This window comes from Parasteatoda tepidariorum, chromosome 8, assembly GCF_982258835.1.
Source record: "Parasteatoda tepidariorum strain Cologne lab strain chromosome 8, Ptep-v5.0, whole genome shotgun sequence".
Lineage (NCBI taxonomy): Eukaryota > Metazoa > Arthropoda > Arachnida > Araneae > Theridiidae > Parasteatoda > Parasteatoda tepidariorum.
The window spans coordinates 78167164-78181063 of record NC_141762.1 but is presented as its reverse complement, the minus strand read 5'-3'; the positions used below and the strand labels follow the sequence as shown (position 1 = coordinate 78181063).

General features: G+C 42.2%; 11 non-coding genes across 11 annotated transcripts; all 11 read right to left on the bottom strand.

The window, feature by feature from the left end:
* Positions 1-354: 354 nt before the first annotated feature.
* On the bottom strand, positions 355-425 carry TRNAG-GCC (transfer RNA glycine (anticodon GCC)). Its single transcript has one exon. It is a non-coding gene; the product is annotated as a tRNA-Gly (tRNA).
* Positions 426-3508: 3083 nt separating this feature from the next.
* On the bottom strand, positions 3509-3579 carry TRNAG-GCC (transfer RNA glycine (anticodon GCC)). The gene has a single exon. It is a non-coding gene; the product is annotated as a tRNA-Gly (tRNA).
* Positions 3580-3771: 192 nt separating this feature from the next.
* TRNAG-GCC (transfer RNA glycine (anticodon GCC)) lies at positions 3772-3842 on the bottom strand. The gene has a single exon. It is a non-coding gene; the product is annotated as a tRNA-Gly (tRNA).
* Positions 3843-4560: 718 nt separating this feature from the next.
* On the bottom strand, positions 4561-4631 carry TRNAG-GCC (transfer RNA glycine (anticodon GCC)). Its single transcript has one exon. It is a non-coding gene; the product is annotated as a tRNA-Gly (tRNA).
* Positions 4632-4823: 192 nt separating this feature from the next.
* On the bottom strand, positions 4824-4894 carry TRNAG-GCC (transfer RNA glycine (anticodon GCC)). Its single transcript has one exon. It is a non-coding gene; the product is annotated as a tRNA-Gly (tRNA).
* A 716-nt stretch (positions 4895-5610) lies between these two features.
* On the bottom strand, positions 5611-5681 carry TRNAG-GCC (transfer RNA glycine (anticodon GCC)). Its single transcript has one exon. It is a non-coding gene; the product is annotated as a tRNA-Gly (tRNA).
* Positions 5682-7714: 2033 nt separating this feature from the next.
* On the bottom strand, positions 7715-7785 carry TRNAG-GCC (transfer RNA glycine (anticodon GCC)). The gene has a single exon. It is a non-coding gene; the product is annotated as a tRNA-Gly (tRNA).
* A 718-nt stretch (positions 7786-8503) lies between these two features.
* On the bottom strand, positions 8504-8574 carry TRNAG-GCC (transfer RNA glycine (anticodon GCC)). Its single transcript has one exon. It is a non-coding gene; the product is annotated as a tRNA-Gly (tRNA).
* Positions 8575-8765: 191 nt separating this feature from the next.
* Positions 8766-8836, bottom strand: TRNAG-GCC (transfer RNA glycine (anticodon GCC)). Its single transcript has one exon. It is a non-coding gene; the product is annotated as a tRNA-Gly (tRNA).
* A 3874-nt stretch (positions 8837-12710) lies between these two features.
* TRNAG-GCC (transfer RNA glycine (anticodon GCC)) lies at positions 12711-12781 on the bottom strand. The gene has a single exon. It is a non-coding gene; the product is annotated as a tRNA-Gly (tRNA).
* A 192-nt stretch (positions 12782-12973) lies between these two features.
* TRNAG-GCC (transfer RNA glycine (anticodon GCC)) lies at positions 12974-13044 on the bottom strand. Its single transcript has one exon. It is a non-coding gene; the product is annotated as a tRNA-Gly (tRNA).
* Between the last annotated feature and the right edge of the window lie 856 nt (positions 13045-13900).

Below are 13900 nucleotides of genomic sequence, written 5' to 3'. Positions count from 1 at the left end.
ACGAAATTTATTGTTCAAAAAGATAGAAGAGAATACACTCGGTCTTTCCATGATAAATGGATATCATAGAAGGGTATCAAATCCATAAAAGTGGATCGTCCGGGAATCGAACTCGGGCCGCCCGCGTGGCAGGAGAGCATTCTACCACTGAACCACAGATACTCGAATTCGAGCAAGCTAGGTTCTCTCCAGCGCTTCTAATCTTTCATAAAGAATGAGAGATTTTGTTTTTTGTGCACCCTTTTCGCTTGGATGAAATTTATTGTTTAGAAAGATGGAAGAGTATGTACTCGGTCTCTCATTGATAAATGGATATCACAGAAAGATATAAAAATAATATAAAATCCATAAGAGTGCATCGGCCGGGAATCGAACCCGGGCCGCCCGCGTGGCAGGCGAGCATTCTACCACTGAACCACCGATGCTCGAACTCGAGCAAGCTAGTTTCTCTGCAGCGCTTCTACTCTTTCATAAAGAATGAGAGATTTTCTTTTTTGTACACCCTTTTCGCTTGAATGAAATTTATTGCTCAAAAAGATGGAAGAGTATGCACTCGGTCTTTCCATGATAAATGGATATCACAGAAAGATTCAAAAATAATATAAAATCCATAAAAGTGCATCGGCTGGGAATCGAACCCGGGCCGCCCGCGTGGCAGGCGAGCATTCTACCACTGAACCACCGATGCTCGAACTCGAGCAAACTAGTTTCTCTGCAGCGCTTCTACTCTTTCATAAAGAATGAGAGATTTTCTTTTTTGCACACCCTTTTCGCTTGAATGAAATTTATTGCTTAAAAAGATGGAGGAGTATGCACTCGGTCTTTCCATGATAAATGGATATCACAGAAAGATACAAAAATATAATAAAATCCATAAAAGTGCATCTGCCGGGAATCGAACCCGGGCCGCCCGCGTGGCAGGCGAGCATTCTACCCCTGAACCACCGATGCTCGAACTCGAGCAAGCTAGTTTCTCTGCAGCGCTTCTACTCTTTCATAAAGAATGATAGATTTTCTTTTTTGTACACCCTTTTCGCTTGAATGAAATTTATTGCTTAAAAAGATGGAAGAGTATGCACTCGGTCTTTCCATGATAAAAGGATATCACAGAAAGATACAAAAATAATATAAAATCCATAAAAGTGCATCGGCAGGGAATCGAACCCGGGCCGCCCGCGTGGCAGGCGAGCATTCTACCATTGAACCACCGATGCTCGAACTCGAGCTAGCTAGTTTCTCTGCAGAGCTTCTACTCTTTCATAAAGAATAAGAGATTTTATTTTTTGTACACCCTTTTCGCTTGAATGAAATTTATTGCTCAAAAAGATGGAAGAGTATGCACTCGGTCTTTCCATGATAAATGGATATCACAGAAAGATACAAAAATAATATAAAATTCATAAAAGTGCATCGGCCGGGAATCGAACCCGGGCCGCCCGCGTGGCGGGCGAGCATTCTACCACTGAACCACCGATACTCGAACTCGAGCAAGCTAGTTTCTCTGCAGCGCTTCTACTCTTTCATAAAGAATGAGAGATTTTCTTTTTTGTACACCCTTTTCGCTTGGATGAAAGTTATTGCTTAAAAAGATGGAAGAGTATGCACTCGGTCTTTCCATGATAAATGGATATCACAGAAAGATACAAAAATAATATAAAATCCATAAAAGTGCATCGGCCAGGAATCGAACCCGGGCCGCCCGCGTGGCAGGCGAGCATTCTACCACTGAACCACCGACGCTCGAACTCGACGAAGCTAGTTTCTCTGCAGCGCTTCTACTCTTTCATAAAGAATGAGAGATTTTCTTTTTTGCACAACCTTTTCGCTTGAATGAAATTTATTGCTTAAAAAGATGGAAGAGTATGCACTCGGTCTTTCCATGATAAATGGATATCACAGAAAGATACAAAAATAATATAAAATCCATAAAAGTGCATCGGTCGGGAATCGAACCCGGGCCACCAGCGTGGCAGGCGAGCATTCTACCACTGATACACCGATGCTTGAACTCGAGAGCTAGTTTCTCTGCAGCGCTTCTACTCTTTCATAAAGAATGAGAGATTTTCTTTTTTGTACACCCTTTTCGCTTGAATGAAATTTATTGCTTAAAAAGATGGAGGAGTATGCACTCGGTCTTTCCATGATAAATGGATATCACAGAAAGATACAAAAATATAATAAAATCCATAAAAGTGCATCTGCCGGGAATCGAACCCGGGCCGCCCGCGTGGCAGGCGAGCATTCTACCCCTGAACCACCGATGCTCGAACTCGAGCAAGCTAGTTTCTCTGCAGCGCTTCTACTCTTTCATAAAGAATGATAGATTTTCTTTTTTGTACAATCTTTTCGCTTGAATGAAATTTATTGCTTAAAAAGATGGAAGAGTATGCACTCGGTCTTTCCATGATAAAAGGATATCACAGAAAGATACAAAAATAATATAAAATCCATAAAAGTGCATCGGCCGGGAATCGAACCCGGGCCGCCCGCGTGGCGGGCGAGCATTCTACCACTGAACCACCGATGCTCGAACTCGAGCAAGCTAGTTTCTCTGCAGCGCTTCTACTCTTTCATAAAGAATGAGAGATTTTCTTTTTTGTACACCCTTTTCGCTTGAATGAAATTTATTGCTTAAAAAGATGGAAGAGTATGCACTCGGTCTTTCCATGATAAATGGATATCACAGAAAGATACAAAAATAATATAAAATCCATAAAAGTGCATCGGCCGGGAATCGAACCCGGGCCGCCCGCGTGGCGGGCGAGCATTCTACCACTGAACCACCGATGCTCGAACTCGAGCAAGCTAGTTTCTCTGCAGCGCTTCTACTCTTTCATAAAGAATGAGAGATTTTCTTTTTTGTACACCCTTTTCGCTTGAATGAAATTTATTGCTTAAAAAGATGGAAGAGTATGCACTCGGTCTTTCCATGATAAATGGATATCACAGAAAGATACAAAAATAATATAAAATCCATAAAAGTGCATCGGCCGGGAATCGAACCCGGGCCGCCCGCGTGGCAGGCGAGCACTCTACCACTGAACCACCAATGCTCGAACTCGAGCAAGCTAGTTTCTCTGCAGCGCTTCTACTCTTTCATAAAGAATGAGAGATTTTCTTTTTTGTACACCCTTTTCGCTTGGATGAAATTTATTGCTTAAAAAGATGGAAGAGTATGCACTCGGTCTTTCCATGATAAATGGATATCACAGAAAGATACAAAAATAATATAAAATCCATAAAAGTGCATCGGCCGGGAATCGAACCCGGGCCGCCCGCGTGGCGGGCGAGCATTCTACCACTGAACCAAAGATGCTCGAACTCGAGCAAGCTAGTTTCTCTGCAGCGCTTCTACTCTTTCATAAAGAATGAGAGATTTTCTTTTTTGTACACCCTTTTCGCTTGGATGAAAGTTATTGCTTAAAAAGATGGAAGAGTATGCACTCGGTCTTTCCATGATAAATGGATATCACAGAAAGATACAAAAATAATATAAAATCCATAAAAGTGCATCGGCCGGGAATCGAACCCGGGCCGCCCGCGTGGCAGGCGAGCATTCTACCACTGAACCACCGATGCTCGAACTCGAGCAAGCTAGTTTCTCTGCAGCGCTTCTACTCTTTCATAAAGAATGATAGATTTTCTTTTTTGTACACCCTTTTCGCTTGAATGAAATTTATTGCTTAAAAAGATGGAAGAGTATGCACTCGGTCTTTCCATGATAAATGGATATCACAGAAAGATACAAAATTAATATAAAATCTTTAAAAGTGCATCGGCCGGGAATCGAACCCGGGCCGCCCGCGTGGCAGGCGAGCATTCTACCACTGAACCACCGATGCTCGAACTCGAGCAAGCTAATTTCTCTGCAGCGCTTCTACTCTTTCATAAAGAATGAGAGATTTTCCTTTTTGTACACCCTTTTCGCTTGGATGAAATTTATTGCTTAAAAAGATGGAAGAGTATGCACTCGGTCTTTCCATGATAAATGGATATCACAGAAAGATACAAAAATAATATAAAATCCATAAAAGTGCATCGGCCAGGAATCGAACCCGGGCCGCCCGCGTGGCAGGCGAGCATTCTACCACTGAACCACCGACGCTCGAACTCGACGAAGCTAGTTTCTCTGCAGCGCTTCTACTCTTTCATAAAGAATGAGAGATTTTCTTTTTTGCACAACCTTTTCGCTTGAATGAAATTTATTGCTTAAAAAGATGGAAGAGTATGCACTCGGTCTTTCCATGATAAAAGGATATCACAGAAAGATACAAAAATAATATAAAATCCATAAAAGTGCATCGGCCGGGAATCGAACCCGGGCCGCCCGCGTGGCAGGCGAGCATTCTACCATTGAACCACCGATGCTCGAACTCGAGCAAGCTAGTTTCTCTGCAGAGCTTCTACTCTTTCATAAAGAATGAGAGATTTTATTTTTTGTACACCCTTTTCGCTTGAAAGAAATTTATTGCTCAAAAAGATGGAAGAGTATGCACTCGGTCTTTCCATGATAAATGGATATCACAGAAAGATACAAAAATAATATAAAATCCATAAAAATGCATCGGCCGGGAATCGAACCCGGGCCGCCCGCGTGGCAGGCGAGCATTCTACCACTGAACCACCGATGCTCGAACTCGAGCAAGCTAGTTTCTCTGCAGCGCTTCTACTCTTTCATAAAGAATGAGAGATTTTCTTTTTTGTACACCCTTTTCGCTTGGATGAAAGTTATTGCTTAAAAAGATGGAAGAGTATGCACTCGGTCTTTCCATGATAAATGGATATCACAGAAAGATACAAAAATAATATAAAATCCATAAAAGTGCATCGGCCGGGAATCGAACCCGGGCCGCCCGCGTGGCAGGCGAGCATTCTACCACTGAACCACCGATGCTCGAACTCGAGCAAGCTAATTTCTCTGCAGCGCTTCTACTCTTTCATAAAGAATGAGAGATTTTCCTTTTTGTACACCCTTTTCGCTTGGATGAAATTTATTGCTTAAAAAGATGGAAGAGTATGCACTCGGTCTTTCCATGATAAATGGATATCACAGAAAGATACAAAAATAATATAAAATCCATAAAAGTGCATCGGCCAGGAATCGAACCCGGGCCGCCCGCGTGGCAGGCGAGCATTCTACCACTGAACCACCGACGCTCGAACTCGACGAAGCTAGTTTCTCTGCAGCGCTTCTACTCTTTCATAAAGAATGAGAGATTTTCTTTTTTGCACAACCTTTTCGCTTGAATGAAATTTATTGCTTAAAAAGATGGAAGAGTATGCACTCGGTCTTTCCATGATAAATGGATATCACAGAAAGATACAAAAATAATATAAAATCCATAAAAGTGCATCGGTCGGGAATCGAACCCGGGCCACCAGCGTGGCAGGCGAGCATTCTACCACTGAACCACCGATGCTTGAACTCGAGAGCTAGTTTCTCTGCAGCGCTTCTACTCTTTCATAAAGAATGAGAGATTTTCTTTTTTGTACACCCTTTTCGCTTGAATGAAATTTATTGCTTAAAAAGATGGAAGAGTATGCACTCGGTCTTTCCATGATAAATGGATATCACAGAAAGATACGAAAATAATATAAAATCCATAAAAGTGCATCGGCCGGGAATCGAACCCGGGCCGCCCGCGTGGCAGGCGAGCATTCTACCACTGAACCACCGATGCTCGAACTCGAGCAAGCTAATTTCTCTGCAGCGCTTCTACTCTTTCATAAAGAATGAGAGATTTTCCTTTTTGTACACCCTTTTCGCTTGGATGAAATTTATTGCTTAAAAAGATGGAAGAGTATGCACTCGGTCTTTCCATGATAAATGGATATCACTGAAAGATACAAAAATAATATAAAATCCATAAAAGTGCATCGGCCAGGAATCGAACCCGGGCCGCCCGCGTGGCAGGCGAGCATTCTACCACTGAACCACCGACGCTCGAACTCGACGAAGCTAGTTTCTCTGCAGCGCTTCTACTCTTTCATAAAGAATGAGAGATCTTCTTTTTTGCACAACCTTTTCGCTTGAATGAAATTTATTGCTTAAAAAGATGGAAGAGTATGCACTCGGTCTTTCCATGATAAAAGGATATCACAGAAAGATACAAAAATAATATAAAATCCATAAAAGTGCATCGGCCGGGAATCGAACCCGGGCCGCCCGCGTGGCAGGCGAGCATTCTACCATTGAACCACCGATGCTCGAACTCGAGCTAGCTAGTTTCTCTGCAGAGCTTCTACTCTTTCATAAAGAATGAGAGATTTTATTTTTTGTACACCCTTTTCGCTTGAATGAAATTTATTGCTCAAAAAGATGGAAGAGTATGCACTCGGTCTTTCCATGATAAATGGATATCACTGAAAGATACAAAAATAATATAAAATCCATAAAAGTGCATCGGCCAGGAATCGAACCCGGGCCGCCCGCGTGGCAGGCGAGCATTCTACCACTGAACCACCGACGCTCGAACTCGACGAAGCTAGTTTCTCTGCAGCGCTTCTACTCTTTCATAAAGAATGAGAGATCTTCTTTTTTGCACAACCTTTTCGCTTGAATGAAATTTATTGCTTAAAAAGATGGAAGAGTATGCACTCGGTCTTTCCATGATAAAAGGATATCACAGAAAGATACAAAAATAATATAAAATCCATAAAAGTGCATCGGCCGGGAATCGAACCCGGGCCGCCCGCGTGGCCGGCGAGCATTCTACCATTGAACCACCGATGCTCGAACTCGAGCTAGCTAGTTTCTCTGCAGAGCTTCTACTCTTTCATAAAGAATGAGAGATTTTATTTTTTGTACACCCTTTTCGCTTGAATGAAATTTATTGCTCAAAAAGATGGAAGAGTATGCACTCGGTCTTTCCATGATAAATGGATATCACAGAAAGATACAAAAATAATATAAAATCCATAAAAGTGCATCGGCCGGGAATCGAACCCGGGCCGCCCGCGTGGCGGGCGAGCATTCTACCACTGAACCACCGATGCTCGAACTCGAGCAAGCTAGTTTCTCTGCAGCGCTTCTACTCTTTCATAAAGAATGAGAGATTTTCTTTTTTGTACACCCTTTTCGCTTGGATGAAAGTTATTGCTTAAAAAGATGGAAGAGTATGCACTCGGTCTTTCCATGATAAATGGATATCACAGAAAGATACAAAAATAATATAAAATCCATAAAAGTGCATCGGCCGGGAATCGAACCCGGGCCGCCCGCGTGGCAGGCGAGCATTCTACCATTGAACCACCGATGCTCGAACTCGAGCTAGCTAGTTTCTCTGCAGAGCTTCTACTCTTTCATAAAGAATGAGAGATTTTATTTTTTGTACACCCTTTTCGCTTGGATGAAAGTTATTGCTCAAAAAGATGGAAGAGTATGCACTCGGTCTTTCCATGATAAATGGATATCACAGAAAGATACAAAAATAATATAAAATCCATAAAAGTGCATCGGCCGGGAATCGAACCCGGGCCGCCCGCGTGGCAGGCGAGCATTCTACCATTGAACCACCGATGCTCGAACTCGAGCTAGCTAGTTTCTCTGCAGAGCTTCTACTCTTTCATAAAGAATGAGAGATTTTATTTTTTGTACACCCTTTTCGCTTGAATGAAATTTATTGCTCAAAAAGATGGAAGAGTATGCACTCGGTCTTTCCATGATAAATGGATATCACAGAAAGATACAAAAATAATATAAAATCCATAAAAGTGCATCGGCCGGGAATCGAACCCGGGCCGCCCGCGTGGCAGGCGAGCATTCTACCACTGAACCACCGATGCTCGAACTCGAGCAAGCTAGTTTCTCTGCAGCGCTTCTACTCTTTCATAAAGAATGATAGATTTTCTTTTTTGTACACCCTTTTCGCTTGAATGAAATTTATTGCTTAAAAAGATGGAAGAGTATGCACTCGGTCTTTCCATGATAAATGGATATCACAGAAAGATACAAAAATAATATAAAATCCATAAAAGTGCATCGGCCAGGAATCGAACCTGGGCCGCCCGCGTGGCAGGCGAGCATTCTACCACTGAACCACCGACGCTCGAACTCGACGAAGCTAGTTTCTCTGCAGCGCTTCTACTCTTTCATAAAGAATGAGAGATTTTCTTTTTCGCACAACCTTTTCGCTTGAATGAAATTTATTGCTTAAAAAGATGGAAGAGTATGCACTCGGTCTTTCCATGATAAAAGGATATCACAGAAAGATACAAAAATAATATAAAATCCATAAAAGTGCATCGGCCGGGAATCGAACCCGGGCCGCCCGCGTGGCAGGCGAGCATTCTACCATTGAACCACCGATGCTCGAGCTCGAGCTAGCTAGTTTCTCTGCAGAGCTTCTACTCTTTCATAAAGAATGAGAGATTTTATTTTTTGTACACCCTTTTCGCTTGAATGAAATTTATTGCTCAAAAAGATGGAAGAGTATGCACTCGGTCTTTCCATGATAAAAGGATATCACAGAAAGATACAAAAATAATATAAAATCCATAAAAGTGCATCGGCCGGGAATCGAACCCGGGCCGCCCGCGTGGCAGGCGAGCATTCTACCACTGAACCACCGATGCTCGAACTCCAGCAGGCTAGTTTCTCTGCAGCGCTTCTACTCTTTCATAAAGAATGATAGATTTTCTTTTTTGTACACCCTTTTCGCTTGAATGAAATTTATTGCTTAAAAAGATGGAAGAGTATGCACTCGGTCTTTCCATGATAAAAGGATATCACAGAAGATACAAAAATAATATAAAATCCATAAAAGTGCATCGGCCGGGAATCGAACCCGGGCCGCCCGCGTGGCAGGCGAGCATTCTACCACTGAACCACCGATGCTCGAACTCGAGCAAGCTAATTTCTCTGCAGCGCTTCTACTCTTTCATAAAGAATGAGAGATTTTCTTTTTTGTACACCCTTTTCGCTTGGATGAAATTTATTGCTTAAAAAGATGGAAGAGTATGCACTCGGTCTTTCCATGATAAATGGATATCACAGAAAGATACAAAAATAATATAAAATCCATAAAAGTGCATCGGCCAGGAATCGAACCCGGGCCGCCCGCGTGGCAGGCGAGCATTCTACCATTGAACCACCGATGCTCGAACTCGAGCAAGCTAATTTCTCTGCAGCGCTTCTACTCTTTCATAAAGAATGAGAGATTTTCTTTTTTGTACACCCTTTTCGCTTGGATGAAATTTATTGCTTAAAAAGATGGAAGAGTATGCACTCGGTCTTTCCATGATAAATGGATATCACAGAAAGATACAAAAATAATATAAAATCCATAAAAGTGCATCGGCCAGGAATCGAACACGGGCCGCCCGCGTGGCAGGCGAGCATTCTACCATTGAACCACCGATGCTCGAACTCGAGCAAGCTAATTTCTCTGCAGCGCTTCTACTCTTTCATAAAGAATGAGAGATTTTCTTTTTTGTACACCCTTTTCGCTTGGATGAAATTTATTGCTTAAAAAGATGGAAGAGTATGCACTCGGTCTTTCCATGATAAATGGATATCACAGAAAGATACAAAAATAATATAAAATCCATAAAAGTGCATCGGCCAGGAATCGAACCCGGGCCGCCCGCGTGGCAGGCGAGCATTCTACCATTGAACCACCGATGCTCGAACTCGAGGAAGCTAATTTCTCTGCAGCGCTTCTACTCTTTCATAAAGAATGAGAGATTTTCTTTTTTGTACACCCTTTTCGCTTGGATGAAATTTATTGCTTAAAAAGATGGAAGAGTATGCACTCGGTCTTTCCATGATAAATGGATATCACAGAAAGATACAAAAATAATATAAAATCCATAAAAGTGCATCGGCCAGGAATCGAACACGGGCCGCCCGCGTGGCAGGCGAGCATTCTACCTTTGAACCACCGATGCTCGAACTCGAGCAAGCTAATTTCTCTGCAGCGCTTCTACTCTTTCATAAAGAATGAGAGATTTTCTTTTTTGTACACCCTTTTCGCTTGGATGAAATTTATTGCTTAAAAAGATGGAAGAGTATGCACTCGGTCTTTCCATGATAAATGGATATCACAGAAAGATACAAAAATAATATAAAATCCATAAAAGTGCATCGGCCAGGAATCGAACACGGGCCGCCCGCGTGGCAGGCGAGCATTCTACCATTGAACCACCGATTTTCGAACTCGAGCAAGCTAATTTCTCTGCAGCGCTTCTACTCTTTCATAAAGAATGAGAGATTTTCCTTTTTGTACACCCTTTTCGCTTGGATGAAATTTATTGCTTAAAAAGATGGAAGAGTATGCACTCGGTCTTTCCATGATAAATGGATATCACAGAAAGATACAAAAATAATATAAAATCCATAAAAGTGCATCGGCCAGGAATCGAACCCGGGCCGCCCGCGTGGCAGGCGAGCATTCTACCATTGAACCACCGATGCTCGAACTCGAGCAAGCTAATTTCTCTGCAGCGCTTCTACTCTTTCATAAAGAATGAGAGATTTTCTTTTTTGTACACCCTTTTCGCTTGGATGAAATTTATTGCTTAAAAAGATGGAAGAGTATGCACTCGGTCTTTCCATGATAAATGGATATCACAGAAAGATACAAAAATAATATAAAATCCATAAAAGTGCATCGGCCAGGAATCGAACACGGGCCGCCCGCGTGGCAGGCGAGCATTCTACCATTGAACCACCGATGCTCGAACTCGAGCAAGCTAATTTCTCTGCAGCGCTTCTACTCTTTCATAAAGAATGAGAGATTTTCTTTTTTGTACACCCTTTTCGCTTGGATGAAATTTATTGCTTAAAAAGATGGAAGAGTATGCACTCGGTCTTTCCATGATAAATGGATATCACAGAAAGATACAAAAATAATATAAAATCCATAAAAGTGCATCGGCCAGGAATCGAACCCGGGCCGCCCGCGTGGCAGGCGAGCATTCTACCATTGAACCACCGATGCTCGAACTCGAGGAAGCTAATTTCTCTGCAGCGCTTCTACTCTTTCATAAAGAATGAGAGATTTTCTTTTTTGTACACCCTTTTCGCTTGGATGAAATTTATTGCTTAAAAAGATGGAAGAGTATGCACTCGGTCTTTCCATGATAAATGGATATCACAGAAAGATACAAAAATAATATAAAATCCATAAAAGTGCATCGGCCAGGAATCGAACACGGGCCGCCCGCGTGGCAGGCGAGCATTCTACCTTTGAACCACCGATGCTCGAACTCGAGCAAGCTAATTTCTCTGCAGCGCTTCTACTCTTTCATAAAGAATGAGAGATTTTCTTTTTTGTACACCCTTTTCGCTTGGATGAAATTTATTGCTTAAAAAGATGGAAGAGTATGCACTCGGTCTTTCCATGATAAATGGATATCACAGAAAGATACAAAAATAATATAAAATCCATAAAAGTGCATCGGCCAGGAATCGAACACGGGCCGCCCGCGTGGCAGGCGAGCATTCTACCATTGAACCACCGATTTTCGAACTCGAGCAAGCTAATTTCTCTGCAGCGCTTCTACTCTTTCATAAAGAATGAGAGATTTTCCTTTTTGTACACCCTTTTCGCTTGGATGAAATTTATTGCTTAAAAAGATGGAAGAGTATGCACTCGGTCTTTCCATGATAAATGGATATCACAGAAAGATACAAAAATAATATAAAATCCATAAAAGTGCATCGGCCAGGAATCGAACCCGGGCCGCCCGCGTGGCAGGCGAGCATTCTACCATTGAACCACCGATGCTCGAACTCGAGCAAGCTAATTTCTCTGCAGCGCTTCTACTCTTTCATAAAGAATGAGAGATTTTCTTTTTTGTACACCCTTTTCGCTTGGATGAAATTTATTGCTTAAAAAGATGGAAGAGTATGCACTCGGTCTTTCCATGATAAATGGATATCACAGAAAGATACAAAAATAATATAAAATCCATAAAAGTGCATCGGCCAGGAATCGAACACGGGCCGCCCGCGTGGCAGGCGAGCATTCTACCATTGAACCACCGATGCTCGAACTCGAGCAAGCTAATTTCTCTGCAGCGCTTCTACTCTTTCATAAAGAATGAGAGATTTTCTTTTTTGTACACCCTTTTCGCTTGGATGAAATTTATTGCTTAAAAAGATGGAAGAGTATGCACTCGGTCTTTCCATGATAAATGGATATCACAGAAAGATACAAAAATAATATAAAATCCATAAAAGTGCATCGGCCAGGAATCGAACACGGGCCGCCCGCGTGGCAGGCGAGCATTCTACCATTGAACCACCGATTTTCGAACTCGAGCAAGCTAATTTCTCTGCAGCGCTTCTACTCTTTCATAAAGAATGAGAGATTTTCCTTTTTGTACACCCTTTTCGCTTGGATGAAATTTATTGCTTAAAAAGATGGAAGAGTATGCACTCGGTCTTTCCATGATAAATGGATATCACAGAAAGATACAAAAATAATATAAAATCCATAAAAGTGCATCGGCCAGGAATCGAACCCGGGCCGCCCGCGTGGCAGGCGAGCATTCTACCACTGAACCACCGATGCTCGAACTCGAGCAAGCTAGTTTCTCTGCAGCGCTTCTACTCTTTCATAAAGAATGATAGATTTTCTTTTTTGTACACCCTTTTCGCTTGAATGAAATTTATTGCTTAAAAAGATGGAAGAGTATGCACTCGGTCTTTCCATGATAAAAGGATATCACAGAAAGATACAAAAATAATATAAAATCCATAAAAGTGCATCGGCCGGGAATCGAACCCGGGCCGCCCGCGTGGCAGGCGAGCATTCTACCACTGAACCACCGATGCTCGAACTCGAGCAAGCTAGTTTCTCTGCAGCGCTTCTACTCTTTCATAAAGAATGATAGATTTTCTTTTTTGTACACCCTTTTCGCTTGAATGAAATTTATTGCTTAAAAAGATGGAAGAGTATGCACTCGGTCTTTCCATGATAAAAGGATATCACAGAAAGATACAAAAATAATATAAAATCCATAAAAGTGCATCGGCCGGGAATCGAACCCGGGCCGCCCGCGTGGCAGGCGAGCATTCTACCACTGAACCACCGATGCTCGAACTCGAGCAAGCTAATTTCTCTGCAGCGCTTCTACTCTTTCATAAAGAATGAGAGATTTTCTTTTTTGTACACCCTTTTCGCTTGGATGAAATTTATTGCTTAAAAAGATGGAAGAGTATGCACTCGGTCTTTCCATGATAAATGGATATCACAGAAAGATACAAAAATAATATAAAATCCATAAAAGTGCATCGGCCAGGAATCGAACCCGGGCCGCCCGCGTGGCAGGCGAGCATTCTACCATTGAACCACCGATGCTCGAACTCGAGCAAGCTAATTTCTCTGCAGCGCTTCTACTCTTTCATAAAGAATGAGAGATTTTCTTTTTTGTACACCCTTTTCGCTTGGATGAAATTTATTGCTTAAAAAGATGGAAGAGTATGCACTCGGTCTTTCCATGATAAATGGATATCACAGAAAGATACAAAAATAATATAAAATCCATAAAAGTGCATCGGCCAGGAATCGAACACGGGCCGCCCGCGTGGCAGGCGAGCATTCTACCATTGATCCACCGATGCTCGAACTCGAGCAAGCTAATTTCTCTGCAGCGCTTCTACTCTTTCATAAAGAATGAGAGATTTTCTTTTTTGTACACCCTTTTCGCTTGGATGAAATTTATTGCTTAAAAAGATGGAAGAGTATGCACTCGGTCTTTCCATGATAAATGGATATCACAGAAAGATACAAAAATAATATAAAATCCATAAAAGTGCATCGGCCAGGAATCGAACCCGGGCCGCCCGCGTGGCAGGCGAGCATTCTACCATTGAACCACCGATGCTCGAACTCGAGGAAGCTAATTTCTCTGCAGCGCTTCTTCTCTTTCATAAAGAATGAGAGATTTTCTT